We start from the raw sequence: 10044 nt of genomic DNA, 5'->3' as shown, positions 1-10044 counted from the left end.
CATCCTGTCTTTACTTTTCTTGCATTCTATTGTTTTAGAATACTAAAGTGAAGTTTCACCTTGCATAATTTTAGTAAATTTACACACATATGTTTTTTTTGCATTCTATTGTTTTAGAATGCTAAAGTGAAGCTTCACCTTGCATAATTCTAATAAATTCTACACACACACATATATTAATTAGTTCTTTTTATTTCACCTTTCATTTCACAACTTCACATGGCTTTACATTTCTTGCATTTTATATTTTGATTCCAATTAGTGTAACATTCAAGAAAGTCTCTTTTATTATGAAACTGCTGATTGAGTTTCCTCATCACAAAGACAACAACTAAAAATACTAGCAGAAATTCTAAGATTTGCAAAATGTTTGGATGACTTTCTCACATATTTCATCCGTTTTTCTTTTGTTTACCATGGTTTGCAGCTAGCTAGTCTCGATTTTCAACCGGCTCAAGACTAAGCTGATGCAATCCTTTCCCAAACATTGATACCAATTTAAACAATTTTATCACTTTCTTATTGTTTTTGAAAGCCGTCGTGACCCTTTCACTTGTTTTTAAAGAATTCCCCTCAAAGGATATGCACCACCACAAATCCTTCGAGGGGAGTAAAAGGAAACTCTCTCTTTTATGATTTCCTCTTTTAAGGAATACCTTTTAACCATAAAAGAGAGAGTTTCTTTTTAAAAAAAGGACTCCCTCAAAGGATATGTGCCGACGCATATCCTTCGCCGGTTCATATCCTTTGAGGGGAGTTCTTTTCTTTAAAAGGAACTCTCTCTTTTATGATTGAAAGGTATTAGGCACACCAGATTAATCATCAATTTCTCTATGAAGAGAGAAAAGATCATCATGAGTTGAAACATATGAATGAAATTTTCCCAATCCATAGTTCTTTGAAAGACCAGTAAATATTCATATAGGATAGCTTGAGAGGAATATCTTGTGCATGGTTTCCCCTAAGTTTTGTAGGTGTTTCCTTCAAATCTTGTACTTGTCACATAATACAGCGGTTTGAAGGATTTGTAAAGTGAAATAAGCATTGTAAATTCTTTTTTATTTGCATAATGATTTACTACATCTATATGTTATAGCTCCATATTTATACAACCATTTCGGTGAAGAGCTATGGAAATGAAATAAGTCTTCATCTATTAAACTCTAGATTTGACTTACCATTTAGCCCTCTATTGAATCCATGCTTAAGATAGTCACCAAATTTTTGTTTCCTTGTACATGGTGGGAGGCCTTGGAGTCACAAATTGATTGAGGGGTTCGACATGTTCATGCTCATTTGAAGCATAGAAACAAGCAATAGACATTTGTGGTTTTATCGTATTTGTCATGACTCGATGCTCAACACTTTTGTAGCATCCATTTGTCAATATCTTAAACAAGAAAGAATGGTGTCAGTCTTTGCAGACATGAAAGCTTGACTATTAAGCTCCATAGCAAGTTTTCTAGAAACATTTTGGCATATAATTTGTTTTGTTTTACAATCATAATTAATATTTACCTCAACTTGGTCACCCAGGAGGACAATAAATGAGTTTGGTATAAGTACTACATTAATCCATGCATCTCTTTTTCATACTTGAAGGCCCGGAACTTCATCTTGCATTATGATTGTGAGAGATCCAAAGTCTGAATGTGAGCTCAAACCAAATGTCAAGTCCACGTCTGGACACGTTGACTAGTAATTGAGTCCCATTGTTTCTCTTGATAGCTGAGAATCGAAAAACCCTTTGCAATACAATGCAAGAGTGGTGCATATTGCCTCACATAATTTGTGTGAAAGAACTTTCATCTTTTAATGAAAGTTTAACATAGGTCCTCTTCAAGGGAAATAAATATTTCATGTGAAAATCTTAAGAGTATACATACAAAAAGTTGGCTAAAGGTATGAAAAAGATGTCCAAAAGGTGTTATAAAATCTCTTCAGTTAATTATTAATCAACAAAATTCTACACAAATTTAGTGAATTTTTTACAAAAGAGATCGTGGTGGTAATGTTGTTGTTTTTTTTTGTCTCAAATGCTCTAATATTTATAACAAATCTTATTCCAAATGCCGTTGTTGCAGAAGATGCTAGCTTTGATAAGAATTAGATCATAGACTTTGGAGCCAGATTCTATGTGACAAGTACAGAGAATGGTTTTCTATGTACATGCTCATGATACAATGAAGGTTGATGATGCGCATGATCTTGAGATACCGGGTGGTGGAAATATCAAGCTAGTTTTGCATAATGGCATGGAATTTATAGTCAAAAGTGTCCAAATTGGGTCTTTGACTTTAATGTGCTCATTGGATACCAATACTTGGTTACATTCTTCAACTTCTTTTGTATGTTTTTTTGTGATGGAAACTTTGGTTGATAGAATTTTTATTTTTGTTTGCATTGCAAAACCAATGGTTTTGCTATTGATGTAGAGGTTTCACGGGAAGTTTGATGGAGGCTCGTTGAAGGTAAATTTGTCTTGCGAGGTTGAAATACTTCAAATTTTACCTTAGCTTTACCTTTTTTACTATGCTTGATTGCTTGTTTCTTGCATTGACTTGAGGTGCTTTTGGGATTTTTAATGGTGTTGTTGCTGAAAAGTTTTCTTGTGATTGAAAGAAGATGTTCCTCTAGCCTTTTGTCAAGATCAGACTCTCTTTGATATGATGGGAGGCAACTATGTGGAAAGTATCCCTGTACTCCTTGGTACTCAACTTGAGTACGGCCTCGGCCATGGCAAAGCTAGGAATTGGCATTTTTGAACTTGTGTACACGATCTTATATAGTTCGTTGATTGGCAGCTTTCCCATCATTATCCATGTATCATAAGACATTAGATTCTTTGTTTCTTTTGGATATATTACAGTTGAACATGCGCTTTTGTGTCCTATTTCTCTGCATATGCTGAATTTGATAATTGTAGGAGGAGACAATCGATCTTCTTCCTTGTCCCTATTCTTCTTTTGATCTTCCATTTTCTGAACATTTGATGTTGAACTTGGAAACTTTTTTACTTCATCTGCTTTCATTTGCACCTTTTTTGGAGTTGACTTCTTTGAGAATCTCTTATCGATTCTTCAGGTACGCCAATGATGACATATTCTTGTCGTTTCTCTGCTTCCTTCATTTTCACTTTGCCTCATGCTCCATGGTGTAGCTATCTATCTCACCATTTCTACTTTCACACTCACAAACTTCATTAGCTTCCTTCAACACCTTTATCGTAAACAAGGGAGTTATATCATATCCATCTTCATAGCAAAATTTAGTGTTGGTAACCTCATTTACACAGACATCAAGAGTCACGAGTATTCGATCCCATCCAAAGGGTTCGAACATTTCTTCAAGAAAAGGTTCTAGAATATAGCATGTGTCCTCCACAAGTCGATCAAGAATACAATCCTCCTTCTTCAAATTTACACTCAGGAGCTCTGTACATCCAAATGTGTGCTTTATCTTACAGCTCGGCTGGTATCTCATCTTCTTGATCCGTAGTAAAGTTTAGTTCTTCTCTCGAGGTCCACTCTACATTTCTATAACTATGATCTTTGACACTGATTTTTTTGTGACCTCTTTGTGTCTCAAGTAGATATAGTCATAGCCCCAGTCTTGTACCATTTTGAGTTGATGCATGAATGGTCTGCCTAATATGATGTCAAAGTTGCTGCACTTGTTAAAATTCATTATGGCAAAGGTGTACTCATACTCAATGCCACACGAGGATACAAAGATTTGTTTTAATATTTCTATTGATTTCTCCACGTATTCATCCGCTAACTGCAGTTTCATTCGAGTTTTTGTAAGAGCAGGATTTTCCCATTTTTTCCATATATCTTTGGTTGCAATGGAGATTCGTGCCCCACTGTCTACTATAGAAACCGTATTTACTCCTTTGTACTCAAGTGGTAAGGTGGTGTTTCCTTCTTCTCCTTCACAGTAGTCACCCACCTTATTTACTGGTGTTGGCTTTGTCTGTGGTTTCTTAGGTGAGGTGTCATCCATGTTTTTGTCTCCAAGTTGGTCATGTGAAGGGATTTTCAACCCCATGTTTTCCAAGTTTTTGCCCATTTGGCCCCATATATGAGGTCTAATCTTTAGTAGCTCTGAGAGATAAAGTGTGCATTGTATAGGAGAAGACATCAATTAATGCAAGCTCTTGGTATCCATCATTTGGTGTGGCTTTCCATTGAGAAGGTACCATTTCAACCTTAGATTTTTTTTCGAGTTCTCCTATGAAAGATGACAAAGTTTGTAGAGAGTGTGGTTTACTCTCTTCGGATGTGATAGACCCGACATTGCCATATAGAGATCTTATATCCCCTGAGAAAAATTTGTGATCCATGTTTATCTCAGGGATAGGTGCTGATTGTAAAGTAGCACTACCATCTTTTTGGTTTCTAATCGATTCCCATAATGATTGTGGCCACAGTTCTTCTACCTCTGAAATAGGCATCAGTGCTTGTGATCCGACCCCATTAATGGTATTGGCTAGTTCCCTTGTATCTAAAGGTGTCTCAACTTTTGTCTCTTCTTGGTCTCTATTTACAATACCATGACTTTTCAATTCTTGGATTTTTTTCACAAGCTAGCACCTCTGTTTTTGAAGCATCTGGAACATGTGGTCCCATAAGAGCTTGGGCCGCGTGAATGAGCTCCTTGCACATTTGCAACCTCTCTTTTTCATACCCTGGATGAGGATATATTATCCATCTAGACTCTTGAGTTTGATTGGGCTTTAGCCTAGCATCATAAGCTTTCAAGATCACATCCAAAGTTTCAATGACTTTGTTGACCAAGACTGAACCTTTCGAGTTAGTCTTTGAGTAAGCTGTTCTTTGGTTTGGTATAATTCAGTTTCCAAAGTAGATTTCTCATGGTCTCAAGGTTACTCCTTTGAACTTTGGCACCTTATTTGGGGGGTGCTTTAAGTGTAACAAGTTTGGGCACTTTGCTAGATCATGCTCTGTTGCTTCCATAACGGCCCGAGGCCGGCCCAATAGCTGGTGAAAATGTCAAACTATCACAGACCAAATGGTTAAAAGAGGAGACTCCGCAAAAGGATGTCCAGAAGACACAAGAAGATGGGTAGGTTAAGTCTAACAAGGTAGCCACAAGGACCATAGAGAAAACTGCAAAATTCCATGAAAGCAACAGTAAGGCCACCCTCGGATACCGTTTCACATCCACTACCCAAAACAATCCATCATCCCCCTTGGTTCAGAGGATTGTTCAATCACCCATACTTGGTAAGAAAGGAGAAGGATGGCACCAAGCATCTAAAATATATTGCAAGCATTTCAATCCCAAGCACGGGCGGTAGGGCGGCTCAAGGAAGTCCCACTAGACATCTCCAAAACCCCCTTCCTATATCACAATATTTTTGAGGTGCTTCAGGATGCCAACTTAGAAAACCTCAATGTTATCGAGGTGAAGATGATAGTTCTTATGGTGGAGAACAGTAGGAAAGAGAGCACGGAAGAACAGGAGGTGGAGGAGTTTGTGCCCCTTTCTCAATAATGGAAGAGTTTGTAATCCATTCATGGAATGTGAAGGGGATCAAGACCCAACGAAAGAGCTCCCTTTTATGGAAATAAGTCAGAAAAAGGAAATGGTATAAACTATTGGGCTATCTAAGAGCATCACTTGGATTTTGCAAGCAAAAGAAGGCAAGCTTTGGGGAGAAGACTAGTCTTCTACGGAGAAAGTACTAATGGATTGAGTGGCATTCTTCCGATAGTGGATAGAGATCTAGAGCCTAAAGTGGTGTTCAATCATCCATCAAGGAGAGATCTAGGAGTTAAGGTAAAATGGGGGGATCAACATATCACTTTCATTAGTATATATGGACCTTGTTTGGCAAAGGAAAGAGCAAGGCTTTGGGAGCATATATGGACCTTGTTTGACTGAGGAAAGAGCCAGCTTTGGGAGCAACTAAAAGACTTCCGTATTGAAGGGGAATGGCTTATGGTGGGATACTTCACAATATGGTAGATAAGAGAAAGGAAAAAATTCGGGCATCAAACATACTAAAATTGGATCTGAAAGGTCAAAATGTCTAAGCCTCATCAAGCTGATTGGCTGCCCTCATGGCTTGAAATGAAGGTGTTAACTTCTCATTGTATATCAGATCACCTACCATTAAGAATCAAATTGAAAAAAACCAAAGGAGAAGATCGATGTCCCCAAGGATTTAAAGAGATACCATCTATGGGGGTTCACCTCTTTGAAGACCCACTCTTTAGACGCCTAACCCTCAAATATTTGAGCAATCTTTGAAACGATGCAAATTCACATAGGCGTAGGGCATGGGATATTTATGCCAATAATGTGCAAAAAGAAATCAAAACTACCGTCCCTATAGGGAGGGAATAAATATCAGGAGGTGTGTCTGTTAGTGGGTCATAGCGACGGATGTTGGTGCACCCAAAGTTGGTCCCCGAGCAGTAAAGTGGCCTATGCCAAGCAAAGGCAATAGGCAGGTACAATGCAGAAGGCTAGGGTAGGTACCAAGGTCCTGGGCAGCCAAAGGGTAGTGGGAATGTATGTCTAAAGCGGCTTTTAGTCTAAAAGAGCTGAAGGATGGTCCAGATGGGATAAGAGATCAAGGTGCCCAAAATGCTAAGTCAGTGCTATGGAATGAGTGTTTAGTAAGCTCTAGAAGTCAGTCCAGAGGAATCATCAAACGGAGCCCCAATGCTCAAGATACGAAAGGTCAAAGGTAGAAGGTTTAGTAGATCCCCGAAGGGCAGGGCAACTGGGGACCGATGGCCTAGATAGATTTCACCAGATAGATGTGTAGAGCTCTAATTATGGAGCATGCCTATCTTCTTGGATTGCAAATCGGAGCTCGAGCTAGCAAGTTATGATCAGTTGAAGATTTTCGAGGGGCCGGGTCTATGCGCACTTGCCTGCATCGGGGGATGTACCGTTTGGTGTTTTTTAGGCCTCGAAAGGGTTCAAGCAGAAAGAGCATGTCGAGTGGAGTCAGCAAGAAGTCACTGCTTGTGATTCTGAGTCTTGAGTGTCGAGCTATAGCCTGGGGAAGCCTGGAGCAGCTGAAGGGGAAGTGTTTGTAGATGATTTTTTAAAAAATATTTGTCCCCTCGGAACGCGGGCTCGAGAAAATTGAAGTTCGGCAAGCACGAGGGGAATTAAAGCCAAGGGCCAAGACGGTCAGGTGGAAGTTTTACTCAGGTCATTGGGCCACTGAGCAGGATATGGCATGCATTCAAAAGGTGGGGAAAGAAGTGATGTCAATGAGCTTTTTTGGGGTAAAATATGGACCCCTAAGGGTGCATTGAACCAGAGAATGCCACGTGGTGCTAATTTCTTCCACCTAGGCGGAAGGAGGCCAAGTGACTAGGGTACATAGCCTAGGACGTGAGCTCTTTGGAAAGCATGCAAGAGAATGAGCTCTCTTCTAGCGTGAGGTGATGGCTAGGCTTGAAGACAATACTGCTAAAGGGGAGATTCAAGGCTTGACTCTACAACGACCAACTTTTGGCAAAGCTTTTTGTAGATGACTCTCTTCTCTTTCTCAAAGCATTCCCCTAGGTTATTAGGAAGGCTCTTGAAATTGTACAAACGTATGACTTAGCATCAGGGTCCAAATCTAGCATTGAAAAATCAAGATCTCTCTCTCTCTCTCTCTCTCTCTCTCTCTCTCTCTCTCTCTCTCTCTCTCTCTCTCTCTCTCTCTCTCTTTGAGAACGACTCGTTTGATCCGTCATTATGGACTGGGGAGATAGTATCTATAGGGAGTATTTTTCAACACCTGGGAGCCCCTCTAGGGGTGGACATAACTCCCAAGCAAATATTTTCTTGGGTTATGGTGGAGAAGATAAAAAACAAGATACAGAGATGGAAGTATGTGCTCTGCCCTTTTTCAAGTAGAGTGAAGGTAATCAAGTCATTTATGCTTCCTTATATAGCTTTTTATGTTCCTTTTCTTAACACTAGGTTGGTAATGGAACACTTTTATGTCCTGGGACACTTTTATGTCCTATTAAGTGACCATTTTCCTTGAATTATGTCAAGAGTTTCAAAATGGATTTTGAGGTGCTATCTATCTAGAAAGTTGTCTCATGAGCTGAAAAAAACTTGACATTTTTTTGGAATATCAATTCCATCTTTAACCTTGTCCTTGCACAACATTTCACAACCTAAATTGTGTGAAAAAACGGGTCCTATTTTTGGCTTTTTTCAACTTTTTGCAACTATACCACTCTAGAATTCATGTTTGTGAGGTTTAGAATGCTAGAGAACTATCTTTAGTATTCCTCAAATGTCATGATGCTTCTAGGGAGAAATAAATGTTAAAGTTGTAAGTTATGACCAAATTACAAAAATTGTCAAATCCTGTTTTTTAGCCAATTTTAGCTCTTCTATGATTTTTTTGGTGGCTTTCATGATATCCAAATGCAGTTTTGATTTTCTATGTCGCATATTGTAACATAAAGCTAATATTCCTTGAGTTTTGGGGCACCTAATACCCTATTTTGCATAGTAGACAACGATGGTTGATTTTTTCAATTATAGAAGAAAACGAAACATTCTAGTATATCAAGTATAGCGTTTTCAATATTGTTAGTTTCTTGTGAAAACTACATGCATTTTGTAGGTAGTAACCATATCTAGTCATAAGGATCAAATTTGGCTAGATATTGGATAGTTTCTATGGGATTCTACAACTCATAATGTTGAACCCAGTTTTTTCATGTTTGCTGTATTTAGCACTTCATCTTTGTCCCCAAGATTCCCCTTGTTAAGAGATGTATTATTCTTTTGACATGCTCCATGGCTCCTTATGAACCTAAAGGACAATAGGGAACTAAGAAAACATGCATATATTATTTGTATTGAGCGTGGCTATAGAAACTTTGATGATAGGTTTGAAGAATGGTAAAAATTCAACTTTTTTGTACCTATTTCTTTTGGCAAAACAAAAAATAGTGAGTGAGATGCAATCATGTGTTCTGATCAACAACCCATTGAAGTTAACTAGGGAATTTATCTCAAGTCCTACAAAAATCCCTAATCTTATTTTTATGCAACAAAACATAAAAAATGATTGTTTTGATGAAAATGTACTGGTCCATCAACTTTGGAGGCTTGGTGTGACCAAAAGATGAGAAATTTTACAAGTTTCTTATTTTTTCCATGTGTAGTAGGCCTTGAACTATAACCTCATGAAAGGATTTTACAAAATGAGTGGATCTACTATGATTTTGGAGGTTTTTTTCAAAACCCTGAAAGGACACTTTTATGTCCTGTTAGGTTACCAACCTAGTGTTAAGATAGCCAAAGAAACTAGAATTTTGTTTTTGAAACCAATGAAGAAATTTCTACGGAAGAACAACACTAAAGAGTCAACACCCTGGAAATGGGCCAGATGGGAGATTATTGCAAGACCTATGGAGCAAGGCGGTCTCGGGATTCTTAACCCTAGAACCCATGTAGAGGCCCAATGTGCCAAATTTTTTCTCGCAATCATAAAGTAAGATCAGGCTTGGGCTATTATGGCTAAGGATATGATGGATAATTTCAAGCCGTGCTCGCATGGTGGTCAGTGGAAAGGGCTCAAGGTGCATGACAAGCTACATGCTTTTCGATGGGCCATACTAAAACTTGGGGGGAATGACAAATGAGCTCGATCACAAGTGTAATAGAGAAACTAAATCCTTGGAATGGGTAGAGATGTCAAGGTATTTTCACAACTCTATAACTCGCTAGTGACTCTTCCTTTTGGATATCTCAGGCTAGAAGCATCCTTTTGACCCATTTTTGGAGGGTAGTAGAAAGAAAGATTAATAACAAAGGCGTCAAACATATAGGCCAACTTTGGGATCACAACAGTAATGACTAGAAATGAGCGGAGCAACTTGCCCTCTAGCTTAGCCTCAGAGGGACTAAAAGATCACTACTTAGTAGAGCCCTAGAACGGCATAACAGGTGGTGTCTACCGAACTGTGAGTCCAAGTTTGAGTGGAAGGCATGGCAGTGGCCCAAGAACATCCACTTCCTTAAACCACAAACTATGGA

At 38.7% G+C, this 10044-nt stretch overlaps 1 pseudogene; it reads right to left on the bottom strand.

Moving 5' to 3' along the window:
• Positions 1 to 1128: 1128 nt before the first annotated feature.
• On the bottom strand, positions 1129 to 3032 carry LOC147443020 (codeine O-demethylase-like; annotated as a pseudogene).
• Between the last annotated feature and the right edge of the window lie 7012 nt (positions 3033 to 10044).

Source organism: Adiantum capillus-veneris, chromosome 14 (genome assembly GCF_014529385.1).
Source record: "Adiantum capillus-veneris isolate H3 chromosome 14, ASM1452938v2, whole genome shotgun sequence".
In the NCBI taxonomy this organism is placed as follows: domain Eukaryota; kingdom Viridiplantae; phylum Streptophyta; class Polypodiopsida; order Polypodiales; family Pteridaceae; genus Adiantum; species Adiantum capillus-veneris.
This window is presented reverse-complemented; position numbering and strand designations above follow the sequence as displayed.